Raw genomic sequence first — 23,435 nt, 5'->3', positions numbered from 1 at the left:
TTATCAGGCTAAAACTTTGAATTTTTCTGAATGTCTTTCTGTATTATTGTAATTATTCTGTAAAAAGCTCCTACTCACTCTGTTGAGGCTCACAGAAGACTTACTGCCGGCGCCATCTTTTTTTTCTATTGGGACTAGTAGCACCTTAGAGACCAACTAAGTTTGTTATTGGTATGAGCTTTCGTGTGCATGCACACTTCTTCAGATATCTGAAGATGTGTGCATGCACACGAAAGCTCATACCAATAACAAACTGAATTGGTCTCTAAGGTGCTACTGGAAGGAATTTTTTATTTTGTTTCGACTACAGCAGACCAACATCGCTACCTACCTGTAACTAGGTATTGGGACTGTGAAACTGTCAAGTTTTGCTGCACCAGCTCCAGGCTACCACAGAAGAGAAGCCCAGATTAGATCCATCGTCAGTAACTGAATGGCCTTAGGAGCCAGTTGATCCCTGGCCAACCCAGCTTCACACTCAGACCCTATCTGTTTCAACTGCTTATATTATCTGTTGCTCGTGGAGACACTACCAGTAATAGCTTTTGCCTATGCTTTTGGCATGTGCAGTAGGAATCTGCAGTGGAGACCCCTCTCTAGCAGAGGAAACCTCTGCCACTTCCTAAAAAGCCTAGAAGGGCAAATCAGAGGATAGGATTACTCTGTACCTGTCCCTCCTCTGCTCTACATAGAACAGCTTAAAAGATAATGGAGTATATATATATATATATATATATATATATATATATATATTCTATCGGGTGTTCATTTACCACTTATTTGAACATGAGGTGTATGTTTCTTTTGGTACTTGGGTTTGAACAAATCAACAAACAAACAAACAAAAAGCAGCAACTCAGTTCTTGTTCATTTAAATTATACTAAGTGTATAATTGACTTATGCTTGGGAGGCAGCTGCAAAGCCACCTGTTAAATTAGTTTATGAAGCTCATCTACACTCAATTTACTCTTTGGCAAGGACAGAGCTTACATTTGTTTTGCTATTTATTAGATTTGCAGTCATTAAATGGTTGTGGTAGATTCCAAGAGGGAAACACTAACGGGGTGTGATGATGATGATGAAAATTACATTGTATGGATGGAGATGTGGAAACGTGAAAAGAAGCACTTTCTTGTTTACACTAAAATTTAATGGAAATTTCAAAGTTGAAAGAGCTATACGATTAGATTAGGAGACATTCTGAAAACCATTTCAGTCAAACTGTGCTGAGGATGTAACTATTTATTACATCCATTAACCATCATTGTTCAGTGCCTATCAGGGACCATATTAAAAATTCACAGAAAGATTAATGTACAGTCTTGCCAAGTAATCATCTTTATTTACCAATTATAAAAAAACTAGATGTTTTTAAGGATTTTATGTACAATGGTCAAACTACAAATTATATCAAAAGGAACAAAATTTTGTGTACTTTTGAAAATTAAGCCTGTGTTTGTGTGTATCTTCCTGTCCCAAATTACTTGCACCATTTGAGTAATAGGCTAGTACTTTTCATTTTATTGGGCAGGAATATCCACAAATCCTCACAACTCCACATATCACTGAAATCACACACAAAAATAAAGCAGTCAGTGTGGGAACCAGTCTGATGCAATGGTTTGCCAGGGTGCTGTTTTCAAGGGGGGAAATTCTGACATACTTCCTTGTTCAGCTATAAAACTCAGTGGGTGGCTTTAGGAATGCCAATCTCTCTCAGTCTAACCTGCTTCGTGGGATTGCTGCTCAGAGTGGCAGGAGCACATGTACTGCAGGAGGAGAAGGATGAGGCAAGATCAATCACAAGCCAGTATCCAAGACAAGGAGTCCATCCAAAGAAATCTGGGCAGAGACACAAGGAGATGGCAGGCAGATAAAAGTCAGGAAGATTGGCTGAGAAGTAGGCAAATGCAGAGAGATGGAGAATAGGGAGTCAGATAAAACTTTGCTGAACCAAATTTAGATTCTTAGGGGTATAAATAATCAGAAACCTAAACATACTGTACTTTCACAACTAGACCCCTACTCTGGCAGACCTGAAGAGATGGAGTAGAACCAACTTCACTCACTCAGACAAACTAGCCATGATCAAAATGATAACCCTCCTGAAATTAACCTGCTTATTCCGAATCCTTCCAATTAGGATCCCCTCAACCCACCTCCGGAAGTGGCAGAAAAAGCTACACTCACTTATCTTCTCACACAAAAAGCTCCAAGTTCCTGTACCTTCCCTCTTCAGAAGGAGGATGGGGAATTCCCAATACAGAACTATACCTTGACAACCAAGCATGCTTCATAATCTCATACATCTTAGAAGACGTAATGAAACAATGGGTGCACATGGAGACAGATATGATCGGAAACACCATTTCTCAAAACCAAAGAAAAACCCCATGACACAAAACAGGTCCATGCAGACCATGCTTAAAGCATGGAAAGAAAAAGCAGGAACATTGTCCCTAGCCCTATCCCCACTAATATCCCTGGTCCATCACCCACAGTTCCATAATGCATCACACAGTTTCCAAATGAGGGATGGCAAGCCAAAGGGCTACACTGCCTAACAGACTTCTAACACCACTAAGCTAGCAATGATACACCCAGGAACTTCATCTAAGTGCTGGAAAGGTTGCACTGCCCAGGCACATACTTCCACATGTGGTGGGAATGCTCCAAAATCCAACCTTTCTGGATACCAGTCTCACAAGAAATCTGCAAACAGGTAATAGAAGCAACTCCAGAATTGGCCCTACATGTGTCTTCCAAAACAATAATGCACACTCACATGACAAAGAATTCATGTCACTTACTCTTGGTAGTTAGGAGTGTCATATCTAGACACTAGAGGGTCCTATCGAGAATGTCCTTTCACCACTCGTACAAAACTGTATAGGGCCGCTCTACAAGAAAAACTAACCAACAAACTGGAACTATCACATGGACAAACAAGGGAGGACACCTTCACCCCTGTGTGGCTTCTCTTTATCACATGCACAGGCCAATAAGGCAATGCCTGATTCCCACCCCCAACAACACACAAATCAATCAACACCCCTCTCACATACAATCAAAACTCACTGTAACCAACCATGCCCTGGGCCCTCTGATCTCTCGCTCCACCAGCAAAAATAAGATACCTACCCACGCAACACACACAGAAAAGCACCATACATTCTGTAAAGCATGGGTAGGCAAACTAAGGCCCGGGGGCCGGATCCAGCCCGCAGACAGTCCAGGAATCAGTGTGTTTTTTACATGAGTAGAATGTGTGCTTTTATTTAAAATGCATCTCTGGGTTATTTGTGGGGCCTGCCTGTTTTTACATGAGTAGAATGTGTGCTTTTATTTAAAATGCATCTATGGGTTATTTGTGGGGCCTGCCTGTTTTTACATGAGTAGAATGTGTGCTTTTATTTAAAATGCATCTATGGGTTATTTGTGGGGCATAAGAATTCGTTCATTTCCCCCCAAAAAATATAACCCAGCCCCCCATAGGGTCTGAGGGACAGTTGACCGACCACCTGCTGAAAAAGTTTGCTGACCCCTGCTGTAAAGAATGAAAGTTTACTGCCTCTCCCACCCCCTTCTCCTTTTCTATTTTATCCTCTTCTCTTTCCCCCTCAACCCATTACTTAAAACAAAAATGTCTTGAATTGACCTGTATGAAAGACTCTACAAATTGACAATAGAGACACTGAATGTACTCTGGATACTTATGGAAAATCTTTAATAAAAACATATTTAAAACAAAACAACCCTTGGTAGCATTTATAGCTATGCAGGAGTAGCGAGGAATGGTGAGCTATCAGGAGTAGAGCCATTTTCTTTCCTCTATGCAGTTTTGAGTGCTGCACCACAAGACGACGGGTGAAAGCCCTCAGGTCACTCTTAGCTCAACAAGACACATTACTGGCTTATATGGTGATTTCTTTAATGATTGATGGCAAGGAATAATGGTACTTTCAGGCATAAGGGTTGTGGCATTCATCCAGCTGAACGACGTTTCAGAGGGCATTTGCACCTACCCCCATTAGTTGCCCCACTGCTTGTATTCTTCTTCTTCACATGCTGCAATCAGGCTGTGGAAGCAAGCTGCTGAAACTACACAGCATATGAAGCAACTTTTCATTAACATCAAGACTGCTAGCCGAAAAGCAATCCGTGGCTACAGTTGTTCACTATAATTGACAAAATGGAACAGAAAACTGATGGAAATTCTCAAGGAAATAGGCATCAAGGCAATAGATTTAAGAGAACAAGCAAGCTCCAGATGCTTGTCACTTCACAGGGCTGTCTCAGCTGTTTGTGACAAGTAGCTGGCAGCTCTGCCAGGCTTCTAGAAAAGAGATCTGTTGTGGTCAAGGTAAATTACTATTGCTGTTTTTAACATTCACTATAAAAATCTTTTTTTGCTTTCTTACTGCATCCCTTCCTGGAATTTCACATACTATAGTGTACGTACATACATGTATCGAGGGTGGAGGCAGCGGAAATCTTCAAGGGAATTGAATATATGTCATTATTTTCTATAATGTATTCATTTTCTAGATTTTTCTCTGTGTTCCTATGGCAGTGTATTATATTTTTACAATAGTATCAGGAGTCCTTAACTGCCACCTCATCATAATTTGAATGAGAACCATTTTCTGGATATTTCTATGCATCCTGGCTTCACACGGATGCAAAAGGAAATAGGGTTCAGATTCCAATGCTGCTAAAAGTCCCACCCTCCTCCTGGATTAGGTTTTTGCTTATTCACCCTCAAACGCACACACCCTCAAACTGTGCCTAGAAATCTGATTAGGGTTTCTATTGCATCTTAGCAACTAGAAGATAGAAATGAGAGGCGTGTGCAATCCAAATATGGGTGACAATTTAGCTCAGACCTCCAGATGTCTTCAACCAGTCGTTTCATGTGGATTTTGAAGAGCAGAGGGAAGAGAAGGGAACCTGGTTGTCCCAAGAGGTGAGAGGCCTTGAGGTACAGCACGTTCCCCAAGACCACTTTCTGATCCCCAGCTTTCAGGTAGGGCTAAAGCCACTACAAAACATTTTCCCCACGTCCCAACCGAGAAATGGTCCAGAAGGACACTATAGCTGATGGTATTGAAAGATAGAGAGGTCCAGAAGAATCAACAGGATTGCTCCACCACCACCACCAACCCATTTATTCCCTGGTGCAAATCATTCAGCAACACAGATGATTGGATGTTCTATTCTTTTAATTGACATTATTTGAACTACTTTTTTAAGGGATGGCTCCTAATTTTTAACACTAATATGCATGTTAAGTTGGAAGTAAGACTCTCTGTGTCTATTGTATTCAGCAGACCTTATTCTTAAGTAAATGTGCACAGGACTGCATTCAGAGACTGCTGAATTATTGTGGTTTTGATATGTGAAGAGCTGGATTTTTAAAATACAGAAATCTCAATTTCATTTCTTTTCTGTCTGGGCTACGGGGGGAATATTGGTCTGTTGTCATGGGCCTTTTAATTATAATCCTTTCTGTCCTGAAAATGTTCATGAATAACAAGTCCTTTGATTAAAAGATTGGCCTCTTTAAAGGCTGAAGAAGGCTTTGGCTGCAGAAAATGGAATAATTTAAAATTTAAAAGAGGGACAGAAAGCAAAGGTGAAATTGGAGATAGCTTCATCTTTGGGTTTATTACTATCATACTTTTCCCCCTAACAAATGTTCATCAAAAGAAACCATTCTTTAATTTATAATGATACATATTTTTCTGTGGCCAACAGAATTCGAGTAGATAAATACTTTGGAAGAGCAGTTAAAGACCAGCAATGAATATAAGAGTATATACAATTCAGTCTTGGATAATTTCCCCAGATACTTAATATAGTTTTTTCGTTGCAATTCTCTTTTCTGAATATCTTCTTTCTCTCAGCTTCCTCCTATTCTCCTTTTAGCCTCTCACCCACACAATAACCTCAGGGCAAAATTGTACAACAAAACATCTACCCTCAACACATGATAACCTACGAAGATTCCATTACAGCTGTAAGTATGTCCAGCAACTGTCTGATGAGATCAACTGAGTGGACATATGTCACACTGACATCAAAGACCTGCTTTGCCACAAGGGAAAGGGTATTGCGTGTTGAATTCTCTTCAAATTGCCACAGCATGAGGGTGCTTTATGGGTAGTTTGACACTGTTGACTTTATTATGAGTTGTTTCAAAATAACTGGGGTTTTTTAGTTTTGTGTTCTATGGTCATTAGGTTGGTTTCCAGTTGAACACTGCTCAGCAATCTTTTACTGAAGGGCAGTATATATTACATTTCTTGATAAATAAAAGATAAATAAATTTTAGCCTGTGTGAATTTACCTTTAGTAATGATCCCAACAGCCATTCATCTGGCCTCTATAAGCTCATTTATAGACCTTATATACTGCTACTTTATCTCCTCCCTGTATATGAGACGCAGAATCTTTTCCGGACTCTTTTCTAAAAGGGCATTTGGCCTTCCAGCTATAGGAGATAGTAGCTGCAGATAACTGTTACCGGGGAATGGAACTGGAATTTTTGTATTGCCTTTACTGCTTGTGATTGTTTTAATTATATGGAGAATTTATTTATTTATTATTCCAGATGATTTCTGTTAATGATTTAAGCTAAGCATTTTAGGGGCCTTGCTACAAAGTAGTATGTAAACCCAAGAAATAACCATCAGTAATATAAACTGCTCAAAGCTGAAAGCCTCCTTGGAAATGCAACATGAGATGTTAAGTCCCCGCCCCCCAGTGCTATGCTTTCAGATTTGATATAGTAACATCATTTGCATAATATCTTGAAGAATATGGTTTATGTGAGCCCATGACTGATAACAAGATTGCATTTTGAGGCTATTGTTCCTGTGTCAAATTATAAAGCAGCTGCTCTTCGTTAATCATTCCTTCACTGGTATATTTTAGATTTATATTTTACATCTTTTCCTTTTTGTAGCAAATTTATTAATGGAAGAAACGTTATAGAGATAAAACATTAAAAAAAAACCACGGGCACACAACAGAACAGAAACAAAATTGTCAGTTTACATTCACAATACAATAAATATCAATACATCCATCTTAATCTACATATACAGATATAAGCCAACCATATGTTGGAATAGGTATCCCAACAGAGCAATGAGGAGAGAAGTTGGAGGCCATGGACAGGTTTGGAGAGAGTGAAGGAATTTCCATGGGCAGCCTGAGCTGGACCCCCTGAAACACTGGCCTTCAGCTAGTGGGTTGTGGCCTGATCCAAGATGAGTCAGATCAGGAGCACTACCACCATGTACCCATATGGTAAAGGATTAAGCAATCAGTACCCAAATGCATGTTTGGGTTAAAAATAAGTCCTGGGTCTGAAAAGGTTGAAGATATCTACTCTAAAAGCCTCTTTCCTGGGCTTCCAAGTACTACTGGCCAAGGTCAGATACAGGCTTCTCTCTGGTGGTGGAAAAGAGAGTACTGGGGTCTGATCCAGGGCTCAGCTTGTAAAAGTGAGGAAAGAAGATGTAGGACCTCTCCCTATTGGAAGGCAAGCCTGATAAAGGATGATACAACTCTTACTAGCAACTTCTATTTCTTTGGCAATCACTCATAGCTGAGTAAGATTGTCTTCCATAAACACAGTTTTAACAATGAGTCCGTAGGTGACTGTGGAGGCCACAGTCCTTCCACATTGGTTTCCGGGTGGGAGTTGATCACGGTGTGAATTTGCCAAGCGTGCTCTTAGCACGTTTCTCCCTTGCGTCCTGAGTTTGAGTGTCTTTGAAGCCCATGACACCTTTGGTAAAGGCTGTTCTCCAACTGGAGTGCTCATAGGCCAGTGCTTCCCAGTTGTCGGTGTTTATACTACATTTTTTAAAAATTTGCCTTGAGACAGTCTTTAAATCTCTTTTGTTGACCACCAGCATTCCATTTTTAAGTTCAGAACTCGCTGGATCATCACCCTGTGGTGGTGACTCGGCTTGCACATTCCTATGATCTTGTGAGCGAAGCCGTTGGGAATCTCGTACTCCCAGCAGGGTCACCCAAGGCAGTAAGGTCAAAGGGAAGGAGCTAGACAAAGAGTGATCCAAAAAGTCCTCAACGACAGAACAGGCAAATGATAACAAGTGGTATGTTACAACAACTGTAAAGGCGTATGAAGGCTGCCGCAGATAAGAATCTACTGGTCGTCATGGTCTACTCATGCCACCGGAACAGAGCCTTACTGCAAAGACTGTGCATTGGTCAACGTGCACTGATCTATGCACATAAAACAAATTCATACACAGGCGTCTTCCATACTAGCAACTGCCTATGTGTCACAAAACCTGGAAGCAAAGCGGAGAGGTTGTGGAAACCTCTAAGAGGTTTGGAGTTGCCCCAAGCACAGAGGACATCACAAATCCTTTATTTAATCTCAATGAGAAACCGCCCTTCCTTCCTGATACCTGCATTTTAGTTTAGTATCTTGATAGAGGTGGGGTTGGCTTCCATGACCCCCACCTACTGGAAATCCATACTGCCATTCACTGGAATCTGGCTCCCCTCCATACTAAGCGGGAAGGCGGAAGGTATGCAGTTTTGGAAGAAGAGCTTGACATGAAGCAGGCAAAACTGCTACCATAGTTGCTACCAGAACTGCTGACACCTCCGCCACATTCCAGCAGCCAGTCAGGACCTGGGGAATCATGAGGAAGTCATGGACTAGCTGAATGCAGAGGACTGGTGGGAGGCACCAGCTGGGGAAACCCCAGGGACGAGGAGAAGGCTCAAGGCCAGAGGACTGGTGATGGGATGACAATGAGTGGTCAGAGGGAGAAGAGGGAGCAGACTGGGAGGAGAAGGTGTCAGAAGCTGAAGAGGGAACAGGGTTTCGTGAGCAAGAAGAGGCTATGGCCACATACATTGTGGTTTCTGCCCTCCTCCAGTTGTTCGTGGAGGAAGCTCCCAATGGAGGTCCATCCGCAATTCAAGTAAAAGCACATCATTAGTTTGGGTAGACCCTGTTTAAAAAGGTATATATCTTGTGTATAGCTAGATGTGTTTGAAAGCTCAAGGATTTCTTAATTCTTTACCATCTTGATGCGGCAACTTCTTGAATGTAAACAGGAAGTCTTTTTGTTAATTATGTTCATGGCAGTTTAGGCCAAGGCAATATAAAGATCTCTTGAGCATAACTTTGATATTGAACACTTTCATTCAAGGGCGCTTTTCAAAGAAGGGTAAAGAATTCACTTGGAGCTGGATAATCAATGTGTTTGATTAGACTGTTCTTTGTTTATGAGTCAAGTGCATTTGGGGAAAATCTTGAATAGCAAACAAAAAATCTATGCAGGACAATTATTTATGTGACCTACATTTTCTTAAATTCATTTCATTTTTATTTTTTTTACTGTTCTGTTAAAAAGGCTAGTGTACTGTAACAACAAATGGAGCTTTAGCAGCTAAATGAAAAGGTCTGTGCCTTGGGTTTAAAGGTCTTGGAAAAGTTGTGCTATTTTAAAAACTATTTTTAGGCTTTTTATGGGGGTGGGTTGTAAGTCGCCTTGAGGTGAATGGAAAAAGCAATTCATTGATTAACAAGTTAATTATCTGTGTGAATCTGGGCATCAGTCTCCCTGCAGTAGGAAACAATTCCCCGTAAAATTCTAAGTAGAAGTGACCAAAAAGGCAGTAATAGCTCACTACAGCTGTTCGATACTTGGAGCGTGAAGTAATGTCCCAGAACACTATAGCTGGCCATGCCACATGACACACAATGCACAACTGGTGTCAGTCTGAAAGTGTTCCTGCACACATTAAAATGTTTTCTTCCCCATGGAATGAACCCTACAAGCACCCTTTTTTATTCTTAAAGACTACCAAACCCCCTACCCCACCAGGCTATGCATTTAGCCTCTCTAGCAATATCCTGTGTTTCACATATAAACAATACTAAGCTGGTTACACATTCAATTCAGAGACTGACCACCACGTATAAGTGAGTGAGTGAATGAATGATTGAATCTTTATTTGCATCAGCCATCGGCCATAGCAATAAAACAACAATACAATATACAAAGAATAGAAATAAGAAGTCAGTGATCTAAAATACATTTTTGGTTTTGAATCAATAGTCAAATAGTGGATCTTATTCTAATTGCCCCAGCTAGAAACCTTGCAACTTTTGCTGTCACCTGCTCATTTTGATCTGCCAAGAGAAAGGACACTGTGGCAGTGGCTGGGCAATGATATATGGACAATAAAAGAGGGGTGATAACCTCATTCCTCAAGTCTTTATAAAGAGTGCAAGCCAGAAGGGCATGCACCTCTGATTTGGTACTGCCATCTCCACAGGGACATAAGTGTTTTTTGTGTAGAATCTGTTGGAATCTTACCTAAAGTACAGCCGAGGGCAGTACATTCAATCTTGCGAGAGTAAAAGCGCATCTATATTTTAGAATTGCCAATTTATGCAGATAGGGTGTAAGAGAGTTGAAAGGGGAAGGTGGAAAATAGTCATACTATAGGAAAATTTCCTTATTGTGGCCAATAATTTTACTATTTATACCCCACACATCTTACTGGATTGCGCCGGCTACTCTGGACTGCTTCCAACATATATAAAAACATAATAAAACATTAAACATTTTTGAAAAACACTTTCCTATACAGGATTGCCTTCAGACGGCTCGGTGGTCGGATAACTCCATACCCTCCAACATTTCTCCAATGAAAATTGTTGTTTAGTCGTTTAGTTGTGTCCAACTCTTCGTGACCCCATGGACCAGAGCACGCCAGGCACTCCTGTCTTCCACTGCCTCCCATAGTTTGGTCAAACTCATGCTGGTAGCTTCCAGAACACTGTCCAACCATCTCGTCCTCTGTCGTTCCCTTCTCCTTGTGCCCTCAATCTTTCCCAACATCAGGGTCTTTTCCAGGGAGCCTTCTCTTCTCATGAGGTGGCCAAAGTATTGGAGCCTCAGCTTCATGATCTGTCCTTCCAGTGAGCACTCAGGGCTGATTTCCTTAAGAATGGATAGGTTTGATCTTCTTGCAGTGCATGGGACTCTCAAGAGTCTCCTCCAGCACCATAATTCAAAAGCATCAATTCTTTGGCGATCAGCCTTCTTTATGGTCCAGCTCTCACTTCCATACATCACTACTGGGAAAACCATGGCTTTTACTATACGGACCTTTGTTGGCAAGGTGATGTCTCTGCTTTTTAAGATGCTGTCCAATTGCCACTTCATTGACCAAGGGCATCATGGAGAGTGCCCCCCAGATGGTAAAAGATGGGGGTAAAACATAGCAGAAGGTGTGTAACCACACCTTTGCCAACTATTTGCAAGACTACAAGAAAGTACAAAAACTGCTGAAAAGCCAGTGAGCCCAGTCACATGCTTACAGGGAGAGAGCAAGAGCCAATTCAGAAGTGTGGAAATGCTAATATGGCTTTGCATCATAACTGAGAGCAACTCCCAGTGTTCCATGAACGCCTTTAATGAATGTGTTGTCCTTCCTTGGTGACATAACCTCTGCACTAATCTTTTGGCATAACTAAGGATATTTCTTCAAGACTGATTGTTTTCACACAAAATACAATTCCTTTTGTGTGAGCCTTTTCTTCACCTTCTGCAGATTCCTTCATTACTGAACTCATTGTAAAACTGTTTCTCAGGAGGTTTTTTTTTTTATTTTAAAAAAACTGTTCAGGGGTTTTGTTTTTTTCTACACACTTCTGGATGTAGATAGCTCATTAGCTTCCATATTCAGAGATTTATGACTTGAAAGAAGCTCTCATTCTAGAGGGAATATCAGTCTTAACTTCTTAATTATCTGTCATCTCTGTCAGTGTATTCCCCCACAATGTCTAAGCCAATCCCTCTGGCTTTCGCTTCCTGATCTCTTTAACAAGCTAATTTGAAACTTTCCTGAGGAGGAGTTGACATCCTTGCCCTTTCCCAATAGGTTTGGGGACAGTCAGAAGGTATTATTACGAGGATGAAACCAAATGCTCAGTAAGTTAACATACGAAACATGAAAAGGGGGCTTTCAGGGCATCAAAATATTTCCCAAAGGACACCCCTCACTTCAAAGGGGGGCAACACCTCTCACCTCTTTTGTGCCAGTTCACAGCTGTTTGCTGGCCTAAGAGGTTGGTGTTCAGTCCAATCTTTTGGTTTTTAAAGATTAGCTTTTATTTCATTATGACACTAAGGAACAATGGAGACTATTGGGATGCAGGAAGATCAGTGTGGCAATGAGGAAGATGGCCAGGAATGGTGGTCAGCTGGCCTGCAGATCTGCTACTGCTGCTGCCACCACCGCATCTCAAGTGCACATGTAAGTTAGCAACATGCAAGGTAAGGGAGTGCACCTCGGGTGCAGCAACTGAGCCTGAAGTTACTGAGCTGTGCTTCGCCCCCTTCCCTGGCCTGCTCCCTGTACAGTGGTACATCGGGTTACAGACTCTTCAGGTTACAGATGCTTCAGGTTACAGACTCCGCTAACCCAGAAATAGTACCTCGGGTTAAGAACTTTGCTTCAGGATGAGAACAGAAATCGTGTGGCAGCAGCGCGAGGCCCCATTAGCTAAAGTGGTACCTCAGGTTAAGAACAGTTTCAGGTTAAGAATGGACCTCCAGAACAAATTAAGTTCTTAACCTGAGGTACCACTGTACTGATTAACTACAGTGACAGAAGTGAATGGTCAGGAAAACCAGGCTTCTCATTGCCACATGTGGGCTGGCTTTCATCCTGCCTGGATTATGGGGAGGAGGACTATGGGGAGGAGGGTTTCAGGAGGTTTAAAGGGGTGGGGTGGTCTAAGGGAAGGGGTGGGCAAACAACGTGAGCAGACACACTTTAGTGTTTAAGCTAAGAGACCTTAATGTGAAACCTCCTAGAAGACACACAGAAACAAATATGAAGCCAATACTGTGCTTTCTTAACTAAGCTGTGCTTAGATTTCTGCAAGCATAAAGTACTTATAGCAAAAAAAGGAACTCCTCTGACTTGGTCAAAGATCTCCCCTTAAATCCTCACAGCAACCTTGTGAGGTAGGTAGGCTGAGACACAGTATCTAAGGTCACCTTGTGAGTGTCATGGTTTCGGTCAGGATTTGAACCCCCGTCTTCCCAGATCCATTCTGACTAAACCCTACCGTACATTGGCGGTCAATGTTCATTTGTAGTTCCACTCATTAAGCAATCCTTATAAGACTGTAAGTGGTATGTGAGCATTAGATGGGCAGGATAGAAATGGTTATATAAATAAATAAAAATATCTAATGGGGTGACAAACGCATACCTAATAGAATGTGTTAAGTTGTGGGTGAACATATCAGACGACACAGCGATTCTTCAAACAGCTCTTCTTTATTCAGATGCCAGAACAGAACTAGGCTGAGGAGCTCAGTCAGCCTGCTTATATAGAGCTCCAGAACAATTGTAACTGTTGCAACTTTCTAAAACTATCCAATCACAGAACGTCACTTTTCGATCCTTCATTTGCATACAAACTATCCAATCACAGAACGTCACTTTCGATCCTTCATTTGCATAACTATCTACAGTATCCCCCTGCTGGCCCAGGGTGAGAACATCAGTACATAACAGAATGCCTATAATCAGTTTATTATAATGACTATGAAAATATGGATTTTATTTATTTATTTCAGAACTATATGATTCTGACTCTTGTCTTCTTTGGCGTGAACTACATTCACACAATGTTCAAGAAGTTCAAACATACACAAGCAAAGATACAGCTTCCCTATAGCTTCTGGCTGACAACTTATATTTTGAACACAGCTTGAGTTGAGAAACATTTGGGACCATGTCTGTCTTGCAGTTTAAAATTTGGTTGAATGAGTTGTAGCTCTAGGCTTGGCAAAGCAACAGAGTTAAAGTCACCCTGAAAACAGCAGCATGTTTTTATATGTTCCCAGATATCAGATGTTCACAAACACTACATTATTATTGCCCAGGGATGAAATTTTCCCCATGTAAAACAACTTCTTATTAAAGAGAGAAGGAAGGGGCTATGTCTCAGAAGCTGAACCTAGTGGTTGGCTTAAGGATGAAAACAAGTTTTATGTCTAACTTTTGAATATATATAAAAAAAAAGTTTCAACTTTTTGGTCTCTCATGAGAAACAGTAATGTTGCTATAAAATGCTTAACCACCGAATTAGATGCAAATGCAGTACAACAGCATAAAGGAGGCAGAACAGGAAGTCTGCACCCAAGCAGAAACCTGACATAGACTACTCCACTGAACTCCACCACATAGAATGTCACTGAACACTGCTGACTAAAACTCATCCAGCAAAATCTTAACACCTGCTCCCCAGAGAGCTGATTGACTGCAATGCCTTAAGCAGACCTCCACTCTTCCATGTTTTTCTTGGCTGCCTGCTGAGAAGTTCCAGGACCTTACCTACACTCAGAGCCTTGGCCTGCTCAACATGTTTCTTCTCCATGACCCAAGCAACAGACCAGGGCAAGTGACCTTCTGCCTCCTACTTTTATCTGGCTGTCCCTGGATCAGGCCCCCCAACTGTATTCAGAGATCTTTCTTGATATATACTGCTGTTCTACATTATAGAAGATATTATACTGTAGTATAGATGTAAAGGTAAAGGGACCCCTGACCGTTAGGTCCAGTTGGGGACGACTCTGGGGTTGCACCGTTCATCTCGCTTTATTGGCCGAGGGAGCTTCCAGGTCATGTGGCCAGCATGACTAAGCCACTTCTGGCGAACCAGAGCAGCGCACGGAAACGCTGTTTACCTTCCCGCCAGGGCGGTACCTATTTATCTACTTGCACTTTGACATGCTTTCGAACTGCTATGTTGGCAGGAGCAGGGACCAAACAACGGGAGTTCACCCCATCACAGGGATTCGAACAGCTGACCTTCTGATCGGCTAGCCCTAGGCTCTGTGGTTTAACCCACAGCGCCACCCGCGTCCTGTGTAGTATAGATGTAGCATGCTTCTATTATACAAAGTGTGTATATTTGCTGCTAAAACTCTTCTACAGGTTGGTGCCTTGGCAGTTGGCATTATTAACTACAGTGGCTTTCAACCTGCTCACCCCACCAGCTCTCAAACAAATAGTTTCTTCAGACCACAGCTGTGCCCGTTAATCTGACACATTGCAGGGCTATCGAGATATCAGCTTTCTCTGCTCCTTTCATCTTTAGAAGCTGTTCTATCAGAGGCACAAAATCTCTTCTTATCTTTTATCAGCCCTTGACTTTTATCTTAAACAATTCTGTTTTCAAGTGTTCTCTCTAGTGAAAATAGCATGAGCACTTATAATGCTCCAGCAGAATAGAATATGAGGGCTTACCATTTTTCTAATTCAAGTGACATGCCTCTTAAGACTTTAAGGAGACTGTTGTTGTGGAATCTTGAAGCAAAAAGTGGCTCTGCTTCCTAGACAGGCACTGAATCTTATGACCCAGAAGTACCTGAAAATAGCTTACAGCCTGCATTACTGAGGGTTGTATCACTCAGATACACGTGCAAGGCAGAATAATAAAAAATATAAAATGCTGTCTTGAATGCAAACATTTCAAGGACCTGGATAAAGACCTCAAGGGTCTCCATAGCATGACATAACTAAAAACCGAAAGCCCCAGTATGGTGATATTTTTATTAGGATCAGGAAATGCAGAGTTTTCTAGAGCTCCTTCAAAGCGGGAAAGGAAGGAAGGAGCTGGGCACAATGGCAAAGCCCACAGTCCTACATTTTATTACAGCCTTACAAAGGTGTATGGCCCTTTACAGACTTGCAGACTTCAGGCCTTTGACATTTGTCATGGCTTCTTATGAATGCAGTAACTGTTTTGCAGATTTAATTCAATTGGACTGTGCTGAGTGTATTGATTGGAGCATACTGTGGGCATACTAAGAAATTTTAGGTTGCACCAATGGCTACTGGGGGGGAAAGAAGAAGTATAATGGTCATTCCCTATTTTTTAAAACTATAGAACCTGACTGTTACTCAGCACTATGCAAAACACATTGTCAGGGAACTGACATCGGAGCCTGAGGTGGAGGGAAGGCTCTCAAATGATGCTGGAGAAGGGCCAAGCAGGGAGAGAGGCAGTTCAGCAGAGGGGGAAGCAAATCAATGTTACACCAGGGATAAAGGGGGGCAGATGGGGGAATCGGTGAGAGGGCTCCAGGACTCTTCACTGGACACCAGCGGGGAGAGCACGGGTCCTCCGCTACCCACGCCCTCCCTGCGCAGAAGACTTCCACGCAGGGAGAGTAGGAGGAGACTGGGCGTCAAACAACTTTTATGTTGGAAGAGGTTTAAGAAACGCCCACTGACGGATTCTGCTAGCGACTGAGGCAGCCACTAATTGAAGGGCTGTCCAGACAGAAAGGCAACATAGCCAGGAGAGGCGGCAACTTACGCACGAGCAACCCCATACTCATTATACACATGGATCCTGTGTGAGATCAAGGACAAAAGGAAAGAGAAACATGATTATCATATTAGCAAAGCTGGAGAATTACATAAAAAATGTGTTGCTAAAATAGTGTTGCGCCAAAATTATTTCATCTATACATAGTGGCATAATACATATAGCAAATGTAAAGTTTAGGGAGCATAAATTTGTCACTTATTAGGTATCATTGTTTATTGCTGTGGCATATGCAAAATGTTAGATTAGAGAAGTGAAAAATGTAGCTAAGGTTGTGCTTTTTCTTGGAAGTTTGAGAATTACTTTTAAGCCCTGAACAATCTGAAGAATCAACAGAAGCCAATTCACCTAGTGTTACCCAGTGGTTGCCTGGCATGTTTGTACTTTGAAGTTTTTACCTCTTTGTGTTTCCCGATTCCCACAATAAATCAGTATATCAATTTTATGAAATAAATAATTCAAACTATTACTGCAACTGTAAAACTAATTAGATTTCTTTTAAAAGAACAAGCTTAATATGTTCCTTTAAATGCTCATGCCTGAGCAAAGATTGTCCTGTTCAACACTGCAAGTAAGATGGAATTGCATATTCCACCACTACAAAATTCAGAAGCTGCTCAGTACATCATGTGGTCTCAAAAGCGCTCAAACCATTCTCTCTGTACAGTGGTACCTTGGGTTACAGATGCTTCAGGTTACAGATGCTTCAGGTTACAGACTCCGCTAACCCAGAAATAGTGCCTCAGGTTAAGAACTTTGCTTCAGGATGAGAACAGAAATCGCTCAGTGACAGCGCAGCGGCAGCAGGAGGCCCCATTAGCTAAAGTGGTACCTCAGGTTAAGAACAGTTTCAGGTTAAGAATGGACCTCCAGAACGAATTAAGTTCTTAAGCCAAGGTACCACTGTACTTTAAAAGGGGCTTGCTGAAGCAAATTCTTCTGCCCATTACTAGCAATAAAACAGAACAATTAAACCCACCAGTAATTTATCACTACAATTCTTTTCTAGTTATACTTTCATGAACAAGCAGTTATCTAGAGACTTGTATTACAGCCAAGCTGAAAGGTCTATTCTGTAATCACATATTCATTCAAAAACATCACATTTGGGTCCAAAGGTAGTTCAGATCCAGATATATATGAGAATGCATTCTAGTCACTGCATGTTTAATTATTTTGTGCATAGACATTTTGAACTACATGTAATAACCTTGGTTCCTCAAAGCCCAAATAAAAACATAGATGCTGGGATTTAAAACTGGGACCGCAACATTATTGAAGTCAATCCAATTCATACTGCAAGCATTCCTATCAACTATCCTGTTACTCAGCAATGACACCATGCTACCTTGTGCCCAGGGATCAATCCAAAGCCATAACTGACATTACCAGACAGTTCCTAATTTTAGAATTCAAGACATTTCAATATGTTCACCTAAATTAAAGAAGAAATCCATATGTAAGTAGTCTTAGGGACTAGAGAATTTTGAAAAGAAATAAGGTACAACAACACGATGAAGAGAGAGAGAGAGGAATCAGAGCACAACACTGATTTTCTTCAAGATGATGGGCTCCTGTTTTTTGAAGTTTCATCCCTTCTTCCTGCGCCTGGGCCTTGAGCAGATGGCTAAACAGGCACAACTAACTACTGATTGGTTTCAGGAATTGCCAACATGACATGCTGGAGAAAAGCTAATACATTTCCTTTTCTTGAGTTCTATGTCTAAGTTCACCCCTAAAAGCTGAGCCGTTTTATTTGATCTTTTCTCCAGACAAGATGTCTGCAGTTTCTCTTTCTCATCTCCACTCATCCTGTAAATAGTTTCTGAATGAATAAAGTCTTTGAACTCCAGAAACTGTTAGTCATTATTCCAATATGATTCACCCATCCTGCAATTTCTGCTAACATAGCATCCATGGGCACACTTGTGCACACAGAAGTTAATTGGTATTCTTTTAAAAACCCTTCCTTTGTAACATGAAAGGTTAATATATTTAAGATACAGTGAGCGAGGATAGAAATGAGTTACATTCAAATGATGGCATCATTTTCTATCCTCTGCCTCCTTAAAAAACCACACAGAATGTTTCTAATGTTGGATGAGCTGGTATCAGAAACTAGTTGTTCGTTTTCTGCCTTTTGATTGGGAAATGCGAGACATTACACTGCTGTTGAAATCCTTGTGTAGTATCTGTTTCTCAAACTTCACAGAAAAGCATGAAGAATTTGTCTGAACTTACATAACCCTTGGCTGAGAAAATGCCCATTAGTTTGTCCCACATTTTCCCAACTATGATTTACTGATTCAGACAGCTTATTTTTACAGCAGATTTCATTATGCCATTTGCCTTTTTCTGGACCAAGATAATTGTACCTGCAAAGCTTTTCTGTCATTCACAGAACATGATTCCAACACACTTAATCATTTTTCTCTCTATGAAGACAATCTCAACAAGAACAGCTTCAGTACACAATAGTGGCAAAATTGAATTGTATTTTAAAATGTTTGTTCCTCATAGCAGGCATGAATCCAAATTTCTTTGCCAGATACATTTTTAACTACCACAGGACTTGAAAGTTGTTAAACTGGATGGCTAGGAAACAATTTGAAAAGTGTATTTTTCATGTGGTGGGTGCAAAAATCTGCTGCACACACCACAATCTTTGGTGAGAGACTCTAGGGTTCCAGTGCATATTCAGGGTTCAGTTTCCTTGGAATGAAGGTCAATGCAGACTGTGGTGTCTTTAGGATACTATATATGGTTTTATTTACTCATATATGCAACCTGAATATAGGGTGAAGGGCTCATAGCATTAACATTAACCTTCTCATTAGGTTCCTAGTGTGTTCCCCAAGACACAGCCCTGGGTCCAGCACACAGCAAGACAAGCCTCTGTGGCTTCAGCCTCCAGCATCAGCCAGACTCTCTCTCTCTCTCTCTCTCTCTCTCTCTCTCTCTCTCACACACACACACACACACACACACACAGCCCCCACCTCACTTGGCCTATTGCTCTCCATCCTTGGATGTCATGAATCCAGCCCAGTGGGTGGGGAAAGGCAGGCTTAATTACAGGGGCTCCTGCAACTTTCTTGCAGCCTATCTTTCACTAGAGCTAGTACTCTCCATCCCAATTTACCTAAGGACGGAAATTTCAGCCATGCTCTCAAAGTCCCAATATTATTCAACAGAATGCTCATGCAACACAAGCATCAGGCTGTGAAAGGCAAAACGGAATTTGGAATGTCGGTATTTATGATACTGGAGATTGGGGCACAGCTTGCCTATGAAGCAGGTGAAGATTTGGGCACAACATTTGGCTCAGATCTTTCTCTTGTCCATGCTGATTTCTCCAGAGTACACTTCATTTACTTACTTTTTTATTTATTTACCATACACTGCAGGTACCAAGCCCCAACCTCACCAAGGGTGAGGCAGGACCAGTTTTTCCCTCCTGACCACTTAGATGAGACATCAGCTTGCTTCCCCTAACCCACCCACAACTCTTCTAAGACCAGGATGGAGTACATGAAGGGCCAAACCAGCAAGTAAAGAGCTTTCTCTTGAACACTTGACATTCTGGCTTCTTGGGTCACTGCAGCCTGCTCCATCCTTGTCTTGAGTCAGTAACATCAGTGGATCAGGGTTCCCACAAGGCTCTGCCACTCTGTTTTTCTGTGCTTTTTTTGTACATAATAGCTGTATATTTTAATAGCTGCAGAACGTGAGCCTGTCCAAAATGTTGCCTGTGCAGCTTTGAAGAGCTCTTGACTGTTATCTTGTTAAGCACAGCAGCAGAGGTGTTTGGGTTAAAAAAAAACACAGCTAAAAGCTTCATTCAAGTTTTACTTTAAAATCCTATATTTTGCTCTGCTTTAACAAAACCCAAACAAACCCAAAACATTCTAGACAGTGTCATGTTTTAAGGCCTATCAATACCAAAGACCTGTGAGCTAATGTCTGGATAAGCAGGAAATCCTAGTTAGAAGATTTCATTTGTAGCGCCATACAAGAGCCCAGAATTAAATCAGATGATTATGTTCAGATATTTGGGGTTATTGTCTCAATTATGTTTTATAATGGGACTCCATGATAGTCTGGTTTTTCTTCTTCTTTAGAATGTCTGGAAGGCAAAGTTATATATTCAGATAGAAATGAATGAATGACACTCCCAACATAATTTTCTTTTTCTAAAATCAGCCACAGAGAGGGGGAAGTTTGGATCAGGGCTGTAGCAGAGGTAAAACCATAAAGGTGCCATATTGTGACTGTTTTTCCTTGCATGGACAGCAGCAGCTCAGGGTTGTGGTTGGGGGCACAGCACAGTGGGGTAGTTGGGAGAAATGGGTTCCTCTCCCCCTGCAGTCCTGATCCTAATAGGGGATGAGTGAGATATGTCTGTTTTTGGAAGAAGAAAATTACACTGAAAGATCCAATCAGAAATCTCCCACATGACATCTTGTTTGGTCCTGAGATTAAGAAACAAACGAGATTTACAGGAAATGCAAATGTGCTTGTGTATACAGGGGAAAAAACCCTATTGCTTTAAAGTGTGAACTGCTTAGCTAACATTTGAAACCTATAATAAGAGGGATGTGCAATCCCAGATTGGGAACAATGGTATCTCTTTTTGTTACATGGATTTCATTTCATCATGATCACCAGAGATTTAGTAGCTCTTTTGATTTACCATTAATAAAAGATGTAAACATAGCCTTGCTCAGGCATTATTCTATGTGGCTTGACAAATTCAGGGTAGGGTGGGGTGGGGACAACACAGGGATGCATTCACCAGCCCCGTCCTAAATCTGTGTATGTGTCATTCCTGCTCGTTCTATCCCCAACCTTCCAACTTGGAGCAGGAAACACTAAAGGGGGTTTCTAAGCATGCTTGAATTTGCTTAGAAGCCTTCTTGCAGCTGGAATCCCTGATAACAAAAGAACCCTTAAGAAGTCTTCCTTTGTGGTATGGCATATTCTAATGCAGAAAATAGTGCTCTGTTAAGTGCCATATGGAATCCTCATTTTAATTCCATTTCCACCTGAGAAAGGATCAGCAACTTTGCAGCAGCATTAAAAGGCAGCAGTGTGGAAGCAGCCTTAGCTTTTGAGATTTTAATTGTGAAGCTCAAACTTTTCTCTGGTGCTACTGTGTACATAAAGGAATGGCACCCTTTCCCCAAAATTGACTCTGTTGCACCACCTACTGCCTCATTACTTCCTCTTTCAGAAACAAGGTACCTTATGTGACTCTTATTTTTCTAAACTCTTTGGAAATTGAAGTCCCCAGTCTCTTCCTATGTGATGTGAAGAATCTGATGGGCAAGCATAGCTACCCGAAAATATACATAGGATAGGACTACTTGACTGTGTTTGGTAAGGATAGCTTAGAGGTACCTGAGAAGATCCTTCTGCAAGTACAACACACTCAACAAATTCAGCAGTCAGACCCATGCATCCTTTGAATGACCTCTAGTGCAAAACTGTGGCTGCAGTGTTGATACAGCAATAAACACTCACCTACAGCCATGCAGCGGGTTTCAGCAGCAGATGCTGGAGAGAAACAAGGGAAGAGAGCATGAACCTGAGACTCTAGGACTAACCACCAAGCTCCAGAAATGGATTAATGAAGCTTTATGGAATTTTTACAGACAACCCAGAACATGGTTTTCTTACTTGGCCCTATTTTATTTATTTCTTTAAAGTCATTTCTAAACTGCTTACCAGTTTAAAATATCTCAAAATACAACATGCAAACAATAACAATGTCATAAAAAACAGTAAAACAGTATTATAAAAGCAGTAAATCAATAATCACATGGTGCGATCTTAGAGGGGAAAGTGGGCACTGTTCAACTGCAGCAGCTGAAACATGTTTTGGGTTGTGATGTTTTTCTTTTCATTATTGCTTTGCTTTAAAAGTCTTGTTAAAAAGTCTTGTTAAAATCATGTTGCCAGTAATATTCCCTTTATGCTTTGCAAGGTTGTTTTACTGACATTAATCCTTGCTAAATCTCTCCAGGCAACTATAGTGCCTCTGTTAAAAACTCATTTATCATTATAAACTCATTTATCATCGGTAGCTAATTTGCATCTTTTTGCATTGTGCATCTTTGCTGTCCAATTAGTTAGCTGTTCTTATTACTCACAGCTTATTTGTAGTGTGGTTTGTGCAACTGCCAGATGGATTACTGGGGGCTACTTCACATATTACAAGTCTCCTTTATGTGAGGCACTGCTGTGTACTAAATTACAGCTTTGAAACTATGTAAAGCTCCACAAATGCATTCTCACCTGGAAAATGTTAATATATGAAACAGTCCTTACAAGCTGAACGTGGTTATACATAAGAAATAAATTTGCCCAAACAAACCCTATAATGTATGCCACATAGCACCATAATTTATGTTAGTCAATTTTCTTAACTAAATATATGAAAGATCCATAACTAGTGTTATTTACTCCCAAGTGATTATCATACAATAACATGTCCTTGCTATAACTGACTTCCTATCTGAACAACCTTTTTTTTTTTTGTATTATTCCGCATAAACCAATTCTGTAAACCCAAAGAGCAAAGTGCTAAATTGTACCCATGCCTACTATCTAATGCACTACCACCAACACTTTTCTTCAAGACAAGACAAAACATAGCAGACAATAAAAGTTAGTTGTTGACATATTATGCCGCTGGAAGTAAGACATTCACCTCCCTCCTGGGTAAGAATAGTCTCCCTGCCCCCCAAACAACATACACAGATACACACACTTCTGAAAAAGAGGCTGAAGAAGTTAAACTCAACACCAGCATGCAAACCATGAATATAAGATGTTGTTTCTGCTTGGAAGGATAATCTCATTTCTGAGCTCTACTAAGGTGCACGCAGTGAAATAGATGATTATGGACTTGAATAAGTAAGGAGCAAAGGCACATTAATGGCTTTTCATGTTGGAAGTAATTTACAAAGATGCCGACATATCTAGAGGCTATCACTGCTGTATCAAT

Source organism: Podarcis pityusensis (genome assembly GCF_964106645.2).
Source record: "Podarcis pityusensis genome assembly, chromosome: 3".
NCBI classification, from domain to species: domain Eukaryota; kingdom Metazoa; phylum Chordata; class Lepidosauria; order Squamata; family Lacertidae; genus Podarcis; species Podarcis pityusensis.
The sequence above is the reverse complement of the archived record's forward strand: the minus strand, read 5'-3'. Positions refer to the sequence as shown.